The 13,641-nt window shown below is 39.8% G+C and overlaps 1 protein-coding gene, 1 non-coding gene and 1 pseudogene across 20 annotated transcripts in view; all 3 read left to right on the forward strand.

The window, feature by feature from the left end:
* RIMS2 (regulating synaptic membrane exocytosis 2) overlaps positions 1-13,641 on the forward strand; it is a 728,068-nt gene that overhangs the window by 115,502 nt on the left and 598,925 nt on the right. The window lies entirely within an intron of this gene.
* LOC112629793 lies at positions 946-2,015 on the forward strand (annotated as a pseudogene).
* On the forward strand, positions 6,740-6,839 carry LOC112630904. Its single transcript, XR_003121027.1, has one exon. It is a non-coding gene; the product is annotated as a small nucleolar RNA U13 (small nucleolar RNA).

Genomic DNA, 13,641 nt, shown 5'->3' on the forward strand with positions numbered 1-13,641 from the left:
TCAGTGAGATAACAGGGAGATTTTTGCCTTCTCTTAGATGGTAATGAAAGACTAATGGAGATAAAGAATGTGATAACACTGACAATATGTGAATGTATACACATATTCTGAGAAGCCTTTAGTTGATTACTAGGGATGCCAAAGCACACTAATAAATAAGATTAAAAGTAAACAAAATTATTTTAGAAAGGAGGAGCAAAGATACCAGAAAAGTTATAATCTTCTGTCTTGGGTGGAAGCTGTATACTTTGGTTTGTCATTTGCTTGATCCAGGCGTCATTAGCTGTTTTTTTTCCAAAGATCATCTGCTTCTGGACCCCCAGTGGAGAAGATTTTCAAGCCCAGGGAAAATGGTGTGTATCTTTTTAGTTGTGAAACATGAATTCAAGGGTCAACGTTTTGGGGCTTTTAACTGAAGTGCTAATTATTAGCATGACTTTTTACACTCTTTTCATTAAGTGTCCAGGACAGTTTTTCTCCCATGTCTCCTCCAGAGTGCTAAATCTGCAGATCTCAGGTCATGGAAAGTTGCTTAGAAGGATGTTTTGGAAAGACTGCTTTTACCTGTTGATGACAAGACTGAGTGCATCACGTGGTTTCTTTGCTTTGTCTACTCAGCTTGCAGTGGCAGAATATAGGATCAAAGGTGAAATTTAAAAATATGTGGGGCAGTCCATTATTCATTCATAAGGAGAAAGCAGATGGGTCCCTAAAAATGTTTATCTTTTTGTTTTGAAGGCTAATGGTGATGGAAATTGAAGAGTCCTTGAGGATATTTAATTTTAATTTTAAAATTTCACTTATTATTTCTACTTTTTCTGAAGATTAAGAATGATATAGACAAAATATTGTTTTTGTAAGCTATGTGCTTCTTACGGTGCTTGACTGGTCAAATAAGTTGATATGGAGGCAGTCACAGTGGTGCCTGTGGGGACAGAGAAGGGAATGAGTGAAGAGGAGCAAGACTCTGGCACTACCACGGGCTGCAGGCTGCCTAGTGTAGAGAAAATGCTGGCCATCAACCCTGGCAAGATGCCTATCAGCCTTCTGCAGAAGTATGGGACCAGAATAGGGAAGAACACCTGTGTACGACCTTCTCAAAGCCGAGGGCCCACCAGCCTAATTTCACCTTCCAGGTCACACTGTTGGCTACACCAGCTGCACTGGTCAGGGCCCCAGCAAGAAGGCAGTCAGGCACAAGGCAGCTGAGGTGGCCTTCAAATACCTCAGAGTGGGGAGCATGTTGCAGCTAGCCCCAGAGGACAGCAGTTCTTTTTCTCCCCTAGACTCTTCACTGCTTGGGGACGCTCTGTTTTTTACTGCTGCAGCAGCTGCTACCCCAGTTTCATCTGTTGTCCTAACCAGGAGCACCCCCATGGAAAAGCAGCCTCTGCTCCTCCCTTCAGCAGTCCGAGTGCATCCCTGTTGGTGCTCTTCAGGAACTGGTGGTGCAGAAAGGCTGGTGGTTGCTAGAGTACACAGTGACCCAGGAGTCCAGGCCAGATCACCGCGAAGAATTCACCATGACCTGATGAATGGAGTGTTTCATTGAGATTGGCAGTGGCACTTCCAAGTGTCACATTAACAAGGTGTAATGCAGTGACCAAAATGCTGCTTCGAGTGCACACGTTGTCTCTGGATTCCTGGGATGGCAATGAGGTGGAGCCTGATGATGATTGCTTCTCCACTGATGTGGGCTCCCGCCCGGATGGTCTTCGGAACCAGGGCCCAGGCTGCACCTGGGATTTTCTACGAAATTCATTGGAGAGAAGATCCTGTCCTTCTGCAGTTGCTCACTGGGCTCCCTAGGTGCCCTGGGCCTTGCCTGCTGCTGTGTCCTCTGTGAGCTCTCTGATGAGCTGGCCTTCCACGTCAGTTACCTGGATGTTGAGGAGCTGAGCCTAAGTAGACTCTGCCAATGTCTGGTGGAACTGTCCGTCCAGCCGGTGATGATGAGTGGGAATGAAATCAGGGGGCTGTCTACTAGGGCCCGGAATAAATATGCTGCTTCGTAGATAAAACAAAAACAAAAACAAACAAACAAAGCTGACACGGAATTGTGAAATGGTAAAGGCAGTTCCTGGACATAGATGTGTTTCCAGGTCCAACATAGATAATCTTTAATCTGAATAATATAAAATTTACAGAATCTTTTTCATACCTTAGAATCATATTAAATGCTGTGTGGCTCAAGGCAGGGATAAGTAAAGAAACTTTTAAAATGACAAATGATAGGTTGCTCAGAAAAGGATATTTAGAAAAATTGATAAAAGCAGCAAAGTGCTTATTGCTAAGTAACATAAAACATACAATGGAGAGTGCACAGATTGAAAGTATAAAAAGTAGCACTGAGATCAAGAAGCAGAACATTAACAGCCCTCCAGGATTTCCTCATGCTCCCTTTCAGGGAGAACTGTTTCCCATCTCCAAGGGTAACTTTTATCCTTTAGCCTAGCACCACTATTTTCTGTCCAGCACCATTATTTTGGCCTATTTTTATTTAGAGTTTACAGAAAGAATCATACAATGTATTCTATTGGTTCTGTATTGTTTTGCTCAATATAATGTTCATGAGAATCAGCTATATAATTGCATGCAGTTGTATTTCATTCATTCTCAGTGCTGTGTGTCCTCCAGTATCTGAATATACTACATTTTATTGATCAGTTTTACTATTGATACGCATTTGGGTTTGTTTCTAATTTTTGCCTATTATGAATAGTGCTGCTGTATACATTCTGATGTCATTATTATTTTCCTATTAGTTTGGAGGAGAATTTTGGGGTTATTTGTGAAAGTAAAGTACTTCAGCTACTTCAAAATACTTTAAAATATTAAAGCTAGTAACTCTCTAGTTACTAGCTTTAATTTCCCTAATTTCCCATTTAGTTGTTTGGTAATACTATAGATGCTGTTTTGTTTTGTTTTTTTTTTTGTTTTTTTGTTTTTTTTGCGAGACAGAGTCTTGCTCTGTCACCCAGGCTGGAGTGCAGTGGCGCAATATCAGCTCACTGCAACCTCCGCCTCCCTGGTACAATCAATTCTCCTGCCTCAGCCTCCCAAGTAGCTGGGACTACAGGCACATGCCCACCACCCCTGGCTGATTTTTTTGTATTTTTAGTAGAGATGGGATTTCACTGTATTTCCCAGGCTGGTTTCGAACTTCTGAGCTCAGGCAATCTGCCTGCTTGGCCTCCCAAAGTGCTAGGATAACAGGCGTGAGCCACCGCATGTAGCCTAGATGCTGTTTTTTGAGCATGCCTTACTATTTGATGTTTTGGTGCCTTTGCATCTGGCCTAGAAAGGGAGAAAAGGTGTGATATGATACGATTTGTTCTAAAATACAAATTTTGATATTTCACTTGTTATTTCTACTTTTTCTGAAGATTGAGAAAGACAGAGAATGATATTGAGAATGATATAGACCTGGGGTGTCCAATCTTTTGGCTTCCCTGGGCCACATTGGAAGAAGAATTAATTGTCTTGGGCCACACATAAAATACAGGAACACTAATGATAGCTGATGAGCTAAAAAATGTTTCCAAAAATCTTATAATGCTTTAAGAAAGTTTACAAATTTTTGTTGGACTGTATTCAAGGCTGTCCTGGGCCTCATGTGGCCTATGGGCTGCAGGTTAGACAAACTTCACATAGACAGAAGATGTTTTTGTATAAGCTATGTGCTTCTTATGGTAGTGATTTCTTCTAAAATACAAATCAGAGCATATCACTCTGCATCATATAGTAGTCGAAAGTTTACAGTTAATGACATCAATTGAGATTAAGTGCAACTAAGTTTACACAAATTGTAAAAAATGTAAATAATGTTATCAGAGTTTTTTCTTTTTATGTTTTGTGTGAAAAACACATGTTATTATACCTAGGTAACAGTGGATAAAAGTGTTTTTGCTCTCCAATTTCTTTTCAAAGAAGTACTTTTTTTGCTCAAGCAGAAAGCAGTTATAGGTGGAATATTTATAATGAACTCAAAATGATTCTTGTATTTATCACCATATTTTTATTTCGTAATTGAGTTGATACTTTTCTTCAAGAAGCAAATTTCAGAGAAGCAATGAAACACCTTTTCCCTTTGGATTCAGGAAGGGTCTATCTATCTATCTATCTATCTATCTATCTATCTATCTATCTATCTACAGTCATATAAATATAGTCATTCTCTAGTGTCAATAACAAGCTACAAATGTAATTTTTACATATTTTTAATCTCAGTCTCTAATATCAAGATTATTTTATTTTGTGAACGGAGTAATAATGTCAGCTCTGAAGATTCTGTATCTAGCGACTACATAAATTTTTCAGGAGGAGTCCAGGCACGGTTGCTCATGCCTGTAATCCTAGCACTTTGGGAGGCCAAGGTGGGCGAATCACGAGGTCAGGAGTTTCAGACCAGCCTGCCCAACATGGTGAAACCCCGTCTCTACTAAAAACACAAAAAATTAGCTGGGCATAGTGGCGCATACTGTAATCCAGCTACTCAGGAGGCTGAGGCAGGAGAATTGCTTGAATCTGGGAGGCAGAGATTGCAGTGAGCTGAGATTGCGCCACTGCACTCCAGCCTGGGCGACAGAGCGTGAGATTCTGTCTCAAAAAAAAATTTTTTTTTTAAAATTTTTCTGGAGGGAAAGACTCTCTTAATTTAATTCCCTTTTCAATACAGTTTCAGTTATGGTGGCATCATGAAACAAAGACATTTGTATTAAAGATGTGTATTACAATAGAGAGAAATAAAGGGTATTCAATTAGGAAAAGGGGAAGTCAAATTGTCTCTGTTTGCAGGTGACATGATTGTATATTTAGAAAACCCCATCGTGTCAGCCCCAAATCTCCTTAAGCTGATAAGCAACTTCAGCAGAGTCTCAGGATACAAAATCAATGTGCAAAAATCACAAGCATTCTTATACACCAATAACAGACAAACAGAGAGCCAAATCATGAGTGAACTCCCATTCACAATTACTACCAAGAGAATAAAATACCTAGGAATCCAACTTAGAAGGGATGTGAAGGACCTCCTCAAGGAGAACTACAAACCACTGCTCAACAAAATAAAAGAGGACACAAACAAATGGAAGAACATTCCATGCTCATGGATAGGAAGAATCAATATTGGGAAAATGGCCATACTGCCCAAGGTAATTTATAGATTCAGTGGTATCCCCATCAAGCTACCACTGACTTTCTTCACAGAATTGGAGAAAAACTACTTTAAAGTTCATATGGAACCAAAAAAGAGCCCACATAGCCAAGACAGTCCTAAGCAAAAAGAACAAAGCTGGAGGTATCACACTACCTGACTTCAAACTATACTACAAGGCTACAGTAACCAAAACAGCATGGTACTGGTACCAAAACAGGTATGTAGACCAATGGAACTGAAGACAGGCCTCAGAAATAACACCATACATCTACAACCATCTGATCTTTGACAAAGCTGACAAAAGCAATGGGGAAAGGATTCCCTATTTAATCAATGGTGCTGGGAAAACTGGCTAGCCATATGTAGAAAGCTGAAACTGGATCCTTTCCTTACACAGTATAAAAAATTAATTCAAGACGGATTAAAGACTTAAATGTAAGACCTAATACCATAAAAACCCTAGAAGAAAACCTAGGCAGTACCATCCAGGACATAGGCATGAGCAAAGACTTCATGACTAAAACACTGAAAGCAATGACAACAAAAGCCAAAATAGACAAATGGGATCTAATTATACTAAAGAGCTTCTGCACAGCAAAAGAAGGTATCATCAGAGTGAACAGGCAACCTACAGAATGGGAGAAAACCTTTGCAATCTACCCATCTGAGAAAGGGCTAATATCCAGAATCTACAGAGAACTTAAACAGATTTACAAGAAAAAAAAAACAAACTCATCAAAAAGTGGATGAAGGATATGAACAGACACTTCTCAAAATAAGACGTTTATCTGGCCAACAAACATATGAAAAAAAGCTCATAATCACTGGTCATTAGGGAAATGCAAATCAAAACCACAATGAGATACCATCTCACGCCAGTTAGAATGGCGATCATTAAAAAGTCAGGAAACAACAGATGTTGGAGAGGATGTGGAGAAATAGGAACACTTTTACACTGTCGGTGGGAGTGTAAATTAGTTCAACCATTGTGGAAGACAGTGTGGCAATTTCTCAAGCATCTAGAACTAGAAGTGCCATTTGACCCAGCAATCCTATTACTGGGTATATGCTTAAAGGATTATAAATCATGCTATTATAAAGACACAGGCACATGTATGTTTATTGCAGCACTGTTCACAATAGCAAAGACTTGGAAGCAACCCAAATGTCCATCAGTGACAGACGGGATTAAGAAAATGTGGCACATATACACCATGGAATACTATGCAGCCATAAAAATGGATGAGTTTATGTCCTTTGCAGGGACATGGATGGAGCTGGAAACCATCATTCTAAGCAAACTATCACAAGGACAGAAAACCAAACACTGCTTGTTCTCACTCATAGGTTGGAGTTGAACAGTGAGAACGCATGGACACAGGGCAGGGAACATCGCACACCGCGGCCTCTTGGAGCGTGGCAGCCTGGGGGAGGAATAGAATTAGGAGAAATACCTAATGTAAATGACAAGTCGATGGGTGCAGCAAACCAACATGGCACGTGTATACCTATGGAACAAACCTGTACGTTTTGCATATGTACCCTAGAACTTAAAGTATAATAAAAAAATGTGTGTTAGAGATTCTTTCATAGTTGATAAGTGTGATTGGGTGTTTAATGCTCATTTGAGATGTTCCTCCCTCAAACCTTGGTATGATATTTGCACATTACCCATCTGGTGTTAAAAAAAGAAATGTGTGAAAGATAAAGGATTAATATTGATAAAGAGCTTCATGTGACTTCTGGCGTAAAGTCTCTTTTAGCCAGTAGTTCAGAAATGGTTTTGAGATATGCTATGAGTCTAAAAAGAATGAATCAAATATCTGATATATTTGAGATAGGTTTGTAATCTTTCTCAGCATTGTCTTACTGATTTCTATAACTAGTGATGTTAGAAACTTAATTGGATATTAGATAATATGGGGAATAATCCTTAGTATTCTACCCCACGCTGACTTCCCAGCTTCTTCTATTGTATTTTCCTCCCTGTTTTCCCCCCATGCATGCCTTATTCCAAATGAGAATACTTTCAACTTCCTGAATTTTCCATTTGCTTTCATACTTTGCATATGAAAAAATGTAAGCCTGAAATTTATCCTTCATTTTATGCCTGTCACAATTTTGCATGTCTTTCATGGCCTAAACGCTTAAAAACTAAAAAATATTTTTCTTCTGTGAAGTTTTATCAACACCGTTCACAACTAATGCCTCTTTTCCTTGTGCTCCAGTAACATTTTTCTTATATATTAATACTTATCTAGTACATGTTTCAGTTGACTTGTTAAAATAAAAACTTTAGACAAATTAAATTTAACAGAGTTTAATTGAGGAAAGAATGATTCCTGAATCAGGAATCCCCTAAACCAGAATAGGTTCAGAGAGACTTTGGCACTGCCACGTGGTCAGAGAGGATTTCTGGACAGGAAAAGGAAATGATGTGTAGAAAATTAAAATGAGGTACAGGAATAGCTAGATGCGTTAAAGTTCAGCATTTGCTACAGTTGAACAGTTGGCCACCTGTGGCCAACTGTTGGCTGAAACTCAGTGATTGGTACAAGAATAAGTTGCAGTCTGTTTATACATCTAGTTAGATTATGGTTCACTATGTACAGAGAAACCTTTAGACCAAACTTATAATGAGGGCAGTTTTAGGCTAAGCTTAATTTAACAATTCCCTTCATTTGGTCAACCTGAGAGGTTGACGAAAACTTTATGCATTGACATCATTCTTTAAGTACATGGTAAATGTACTTACTTGGTCTCAAATCTCACTAGAACATAACAGAACAGTGGGTTTTGTAAGTCCTTGTAAACAGGACTTTAACTTACTTTTTTTGTAAAAGATAGCCTAGAGGAGACTTCCTTGTTATGCTGGAATGTCCTGTTTTCAAGAGAGAAAATAATTTCTGGTCTTTTTTTGGGGGGCTATCTGCGTCTTTAAAGTTTCAATTTGATTATGTCACATTTAGCATGAGTGACTCCATTTTGATTTGATCCGGTCTGGTCTGTTAAGGCCTAGTGTATGAGCTCAGTCCAAAACAATGACCTCCCATAATTTTGTTTAACTCACCCCTTTTGGTCAGGTTTTTACTTAGGTGAGAGTGTGACCAAAGCTTGGGTCATTAGCACTACTCTTAGTTACCATCATTTAGGGTTTCCAGTGACAGTATGTCATTCATAGGTTATGGTGTTCTCATAATCATGCATTTCTTTGAGTTTTTGTTGTTCTATTTGAAAAGAAACCATTTGACCTTCTATAGATGACTGTATGCAAACATTTAAAACTTTTGAGAGAATACAGTGCACCAGGGAGACTACTATTATGACTGTCTGGAGGATAATACCAAGCGTTTGGAGTATACCTTAGCCAGGATCCTCATGAACCAAACCAGCTAAAATCAAAGACCAAAGAAGAAGCCAGATAAAGTATCTGTTTGTTTCAACCAAGCAACCTATTTGTTACTCCCCTACAACAGAATCTCTATAATACTTAATGTATGTATTATGTGCAACAAGAAGTGTCAGTAACTGCACAGATACTTCTCTGTTCAGCAGTAAGTTATAATTTTATATCTAGCATAACTTTAGCAAGATAATTTAAAGAAGCTTTTTGTGCAGCCATAGCCTTTGCAGTAGAATCTGCTGTAGAACCTGTTATAAGGAATACATTTTTAATAATTGCCTCATTTACTCCAAACTGTGTCAAAAGAGACCATCCATCTTCAATAGTGAAGGCCTTCTGGCAGTTTTCTCTTTAACTGATGATGTAGGTTAAGAGAGTGGACCACTGTTCTGTTTCTGACAGATTATGAAGCAACAAAGGTATCATTAAAATTTCTTGAACACGTTGTTTTTTATCTTTCATCTGTCAAAACATAGGTTGTCCATAAATAAGGTTGGCTGCAAAATCCCCCACAGATAAAAGCATACCTCATGAGTGCACACAAACCCCTTTTCCAGTTGTATTGTTCATAGAGGTATAAGCGAGGAAAATTTTAAGAAGTAAGAGTTTCATGATAGCAGAGAAGTCTTGATCTGTGATCTTGTGAAAGCTGTCTGCATCTGGAATGTCATCTGCTTCTAGGGGGAAACTTCCATGGTTAGCTTTACCTTAAGGTCTCCAATGGGTGTATAGTTCCAAGAGTCTGTAGGGGCTCTTCTGAGTTGTGAGATTACAAGCTCAAGGTTCACAGTCCCACAGTTTTGTTGCAGTGTGGGTTGCAAGGGCAGTCTTTCCTTGATATTTCCAGAAGACCAGATCTCTGAGTTTTAGATCACGTGGGTTTGATTGTCCTTTGTTGGTAGACCACGACAAGCTTTCTTTAACCTGGTAAAAATACACTTTGGCATAATACGTTAAAGCCTGTTAGAGTTTAGTCATATTAGAGTTTAGGAGTGGAAGATACATGAGGTTCTATTATTAGGAGCATAGGCCTTCCAGTGACTATTTCATAAGGGATCAACTTATCTTTTCCTCTGGAACTTGATCTGATTGTTATCAATCTGCAATATCTTTGACCAAGGCAACCTAGTTGAGTTAATTAGCTTTGTCTAATGTTATTATATTTGTAATATCTTATTTAACTATTTTACTTGTCCAGTGAAATAAGTACCTTTATCACTAGAGATTTTTTCAGGAATGTCCCATGAGGGAAATACATTTTCTGATAACCTTTTAGCTACTATTATAGGATTAGCCTTCTTGTATGGGAAAGCTTCTATATAACCAGAATATATGCACTGAAAACAACAATGGAATGAAATCTCTCTATGTTCAAATGGCCCATCAGGTAGCAGAAATATACCTGAAGTATATTTGTCACAAGTCATTTTGGTAATTTAGAAGAGTCACCACACCAGTATGTGAGTGTGTGCGTGTGTGCATGTATGTGCATGTGTGTGTATTCTATTTGGATCATTTTATCTCCTCCATGATGAGTCATGGAGTATTTATTTATTTACTTATTTATTTAGAGATGGAGTCTTGCTCTGTCACCCAGGCTGGAGTGTGGTGGCACAGTCATAGCTCAGTGTAGCCTTGAACTCCCAGGCTCAAGCAATTCTCCCACCTAAGCCTCCTGAGAAGCTGAGATTACAGGTGGAAGCCACAATGCCCAGGTAGAGCTTTTAATAATGGAGGTTTAAGGACTTAAGAAGTACCAGGTGACTGTCCAGCCTCTCTCTGTGAGTCTACACTTAACATTGGATTTCCAAATCAAGTGTGTAGCATTGTTTTCTAGATGGATTATCATAGTTTATTAATCTGTGTTTTCATGCTGCCGATAAAGACATACCCAAGACTGGGTAATTTATAAAGGAAAGAGGTTTAATGGACTCATAGTTTGATGTGGCTGGGGAGGCCTCACAATCATGGTGGGAGGCAAAATTCACATCTTACATGGTAGCAGGCAAAGAGAGAATGAGAGCCATGCACAAGTGTTTCCCCTTATAAAACCATCAGATCTCGTGAGACTTATTCATTACCAAGAGAAGTGTATGGGGGAACCCCCACCCCCATGATTCAGTTGTCTTTCCCTGGGTTCCTCCCAAAACATGTGGGAATTGTGAGAGCTACAATTCAAGATGAGATTTGGGTGGGGACCTAGCCATACCATATTATTTCATCCCTGGCCACTTTCAAATCTCATGTCCTCATATGTCAAAATCAATCATGCCTCCCCAACAGTCACTCAAAGTCTTAACTCATTTCACCATTAACTCAGAAGTCCACAGTCCGAAATCTCATTTGAGACAAGGCAAGTCCCTTCCACCTATGAACCTGTAAAATCAAAAGTAAGTTATTACTTCCTAGATACAATGGGGGTATAGGCATTTGATAAATACAGCCATTCCCAATGGGAGAAATTGGCCAAAACACAGTGGCTACAGGCCCCATGCAAGTCTGAAATCCAGTGGGACAGTAAAATCTTAAAGCTCCAAAATGATTTCCATTGACTCCATGTGGCTCACATCCAGGTCACACTGATGCAAGAGGTGGGTTCCCATAGTCTTGGACAACTCTGCTCTGTGGCTTTGCAGGGTACAGACCCCCTTCTGGCTGCTTTCGTGGGCTGGCATTGAGTGCCTGTGGCTTTTCCAGGTGCACGGTGCAAGTTGTCAGTGGATCTACCATTCTGGAGTCTGGAGGATGGTGGCCCTCTTCTCACAGCTCCACTAGGCAGTGCCCCAGCGAGGACTCTGTGTGGGAGCTCCAACCCCACATTTTCCTTCTGCATTGCTATAGTAGAGGTTCTTTATGAAGGCCCTGCTTCTGCAGTAAACTTCTGCCTGGACATCTAGGCGTTTCCATACATTCTCTGAAATCTAGGCAGAGGTTCCCAAACCTCAATTTGTGACTTCTGTAAACCCTCAGGCTCAACACCAGGTGGAAGCTGTCAAGGCTCTGGGCTTGCACCCCCTGAAGCCATAGCCCAAGCTGTATCTTGGCCCTTTTTAACCATGGCTAGAGCAGCTGGGATGCAGGGCACAAAGTCCCTAGGCTGCATACAGCCTGGGCCCAGCCTGCAAAATCATTTTTCCCTCCTAGACCTCTAGACCTGTGATGGGAGGGGCTGCTGCAAAAGTCTCTGACATGCTCTGGAGATATTTTCCCCATTGTCTTGGCAATTAACATTTGGCTCCTTGTTACTTAAGCAGATTTCTGCATCTGGCTTGAATTTCTCCTTAGAAAATGGGTTTTTCTTTTCTGTTGCATCATCAGGCTGCAAATTTTCTGAACTTTTATGCTGTTTCCCTTTTAAAACTGAATGTTTTTAACAGCACCCAAGTCACCTCTTGAATACTTTGCTGCTTAGAAATTTCTTCTGCCAGGTACCCTAAATCATCCCTCTCAAGTTCAAAGTTCCACAAACCTCTAGGGCAGGGACAAAATGTTGCCAGTCTCTTTGCTAAGAAATAAGAGTCAGCTTTGCTCCACTTCCCAACAAGTTACTTATCTCCATCTGAGACTACCTCACCCTGGATTTCATTGTCTATATCATTATCAGCATTTTGGTCAAAGCCATTCAACAAGTCTCCGGGAAGTTCCAAACTTTCCCACATTTTGCTGTCTTCTTCTGAGCCCTCCAGACTGTTCCAAACCTCTGGCCTGTTATCCAGTTCCAAAGTTGCTTCCACATTTTCAGGTACCTTTACAGTAGCACCCCACTCTAATGGTACCTGTTTGCTGCATTAGTCCATTTTCTTTCTCTTTTTTTTTAAATTTATTTATTATTATTATACTTTTAAGTTGTAGGGTACATGTGCATAACGTGCAGGTTTGTTACATATGTATACTTGTGCCATGTTGGTGTGCTGCACCCATCAACTCGTCATTTACATCAGGTATAACTCCCAATGCAATCCTTCCCCCCTCCCCCCTCCCCATGATAGGCCCCGGTATGTGATGTTCCCCTTCCTGAGTCCAAGTGATCTCATTGTTCAGTTCCCACCTATGAGTGAGAACATGCGGTGTTTGGTTTTCTGTTCTTGTGATAGTTTGCTAAGAATGATGGTTTCCAGCTGCATCCATGTCCCTACAAAGGACACAAACTCATCCTTTTTTATGGCTGCATAGTATTCCATGGTGTATATGTGCCACATTTTCTTAATCCAATCTATCACTGATGGACATTTGGGTTGATTCCAAGTCTTTGCTATTGTGAATAGTGCTGCAATAAACATACATGTGCATGTGTCTTTATAGCAGCATAATTTATAACCCTTTGGGTATATACCCAGTAATGGGATGGCTGGGTCATATGGTACATCTAGTTCTAGATCCTTGAGGAATCGCCAAACTGTTTTCTATAATGGTTGAACTAGTTTACAATCCCACCAACAGTGTAAAAGTGTTCCTATTTCTCCACATCCTCTCCAGCACCTGTTGTTTCCTGACTTTTGAATGATCGCCATTCTAACTGGTGTGAGATGGTATCTCATTGTGGTTTTGATTTGCATTTCTCTGGTGGCCAGTGATGATGAGCATTTTTTCATGTGTCTGTTGGCTGTATGAATGTCTTCTTTTGAGAAATGTCTGTTCATATCCTTTGCCCACTTTTTGATGGGGTTGTTTGTTTTTTTCTTGTAAATTTGTTTGAGTTCTTTGTAGGTTCTGGATATTAGCCCTTGTCAGATGAGTAGATTGCAAAAATTTTCTCCCATTCTGTAGGTTGCCTGTTCACTCTGACAGTAGTTTCTTTTGCTGTGCAGAAGCTCTTTAGTTTAATTAGATCCCATTTGTCAATTTTGGCTTTTGCTGGTGTTGCTTTTGGTGTTTTAGACATGAAGTCTTTGCCCATGCCTATGTCTTGAATGGTACTACCTAGGTTTTCCTCTAGGATTTTTATGGCATTAGGTCTAACATTTAAGTCTCTAATCCATCTTGAATTAATTTTCGTATAAGGAGTAAGGAAAGGATCCAGTTTCAGCTTTCTACTTATGGCTAGCCAATTTTCCCAGCACCATTTATTAAATAGGGAATC

The sequence above is a fragment of the Theropithecus gelada genome, chromosome 8, assembly GCF_003255815.1.
Source record: "Theropithecus gelada isolate Dixy chromosome 8, Tgel_1.0, whole genome shotgun sequence".
NCBI classification, from domain to species: domain Eukaryota; kingdom Metazoa; phylum Chordata; class Mammalia; order Primates; family Cercopithecidae; genus Theropithecus; species Theropithecus gelada.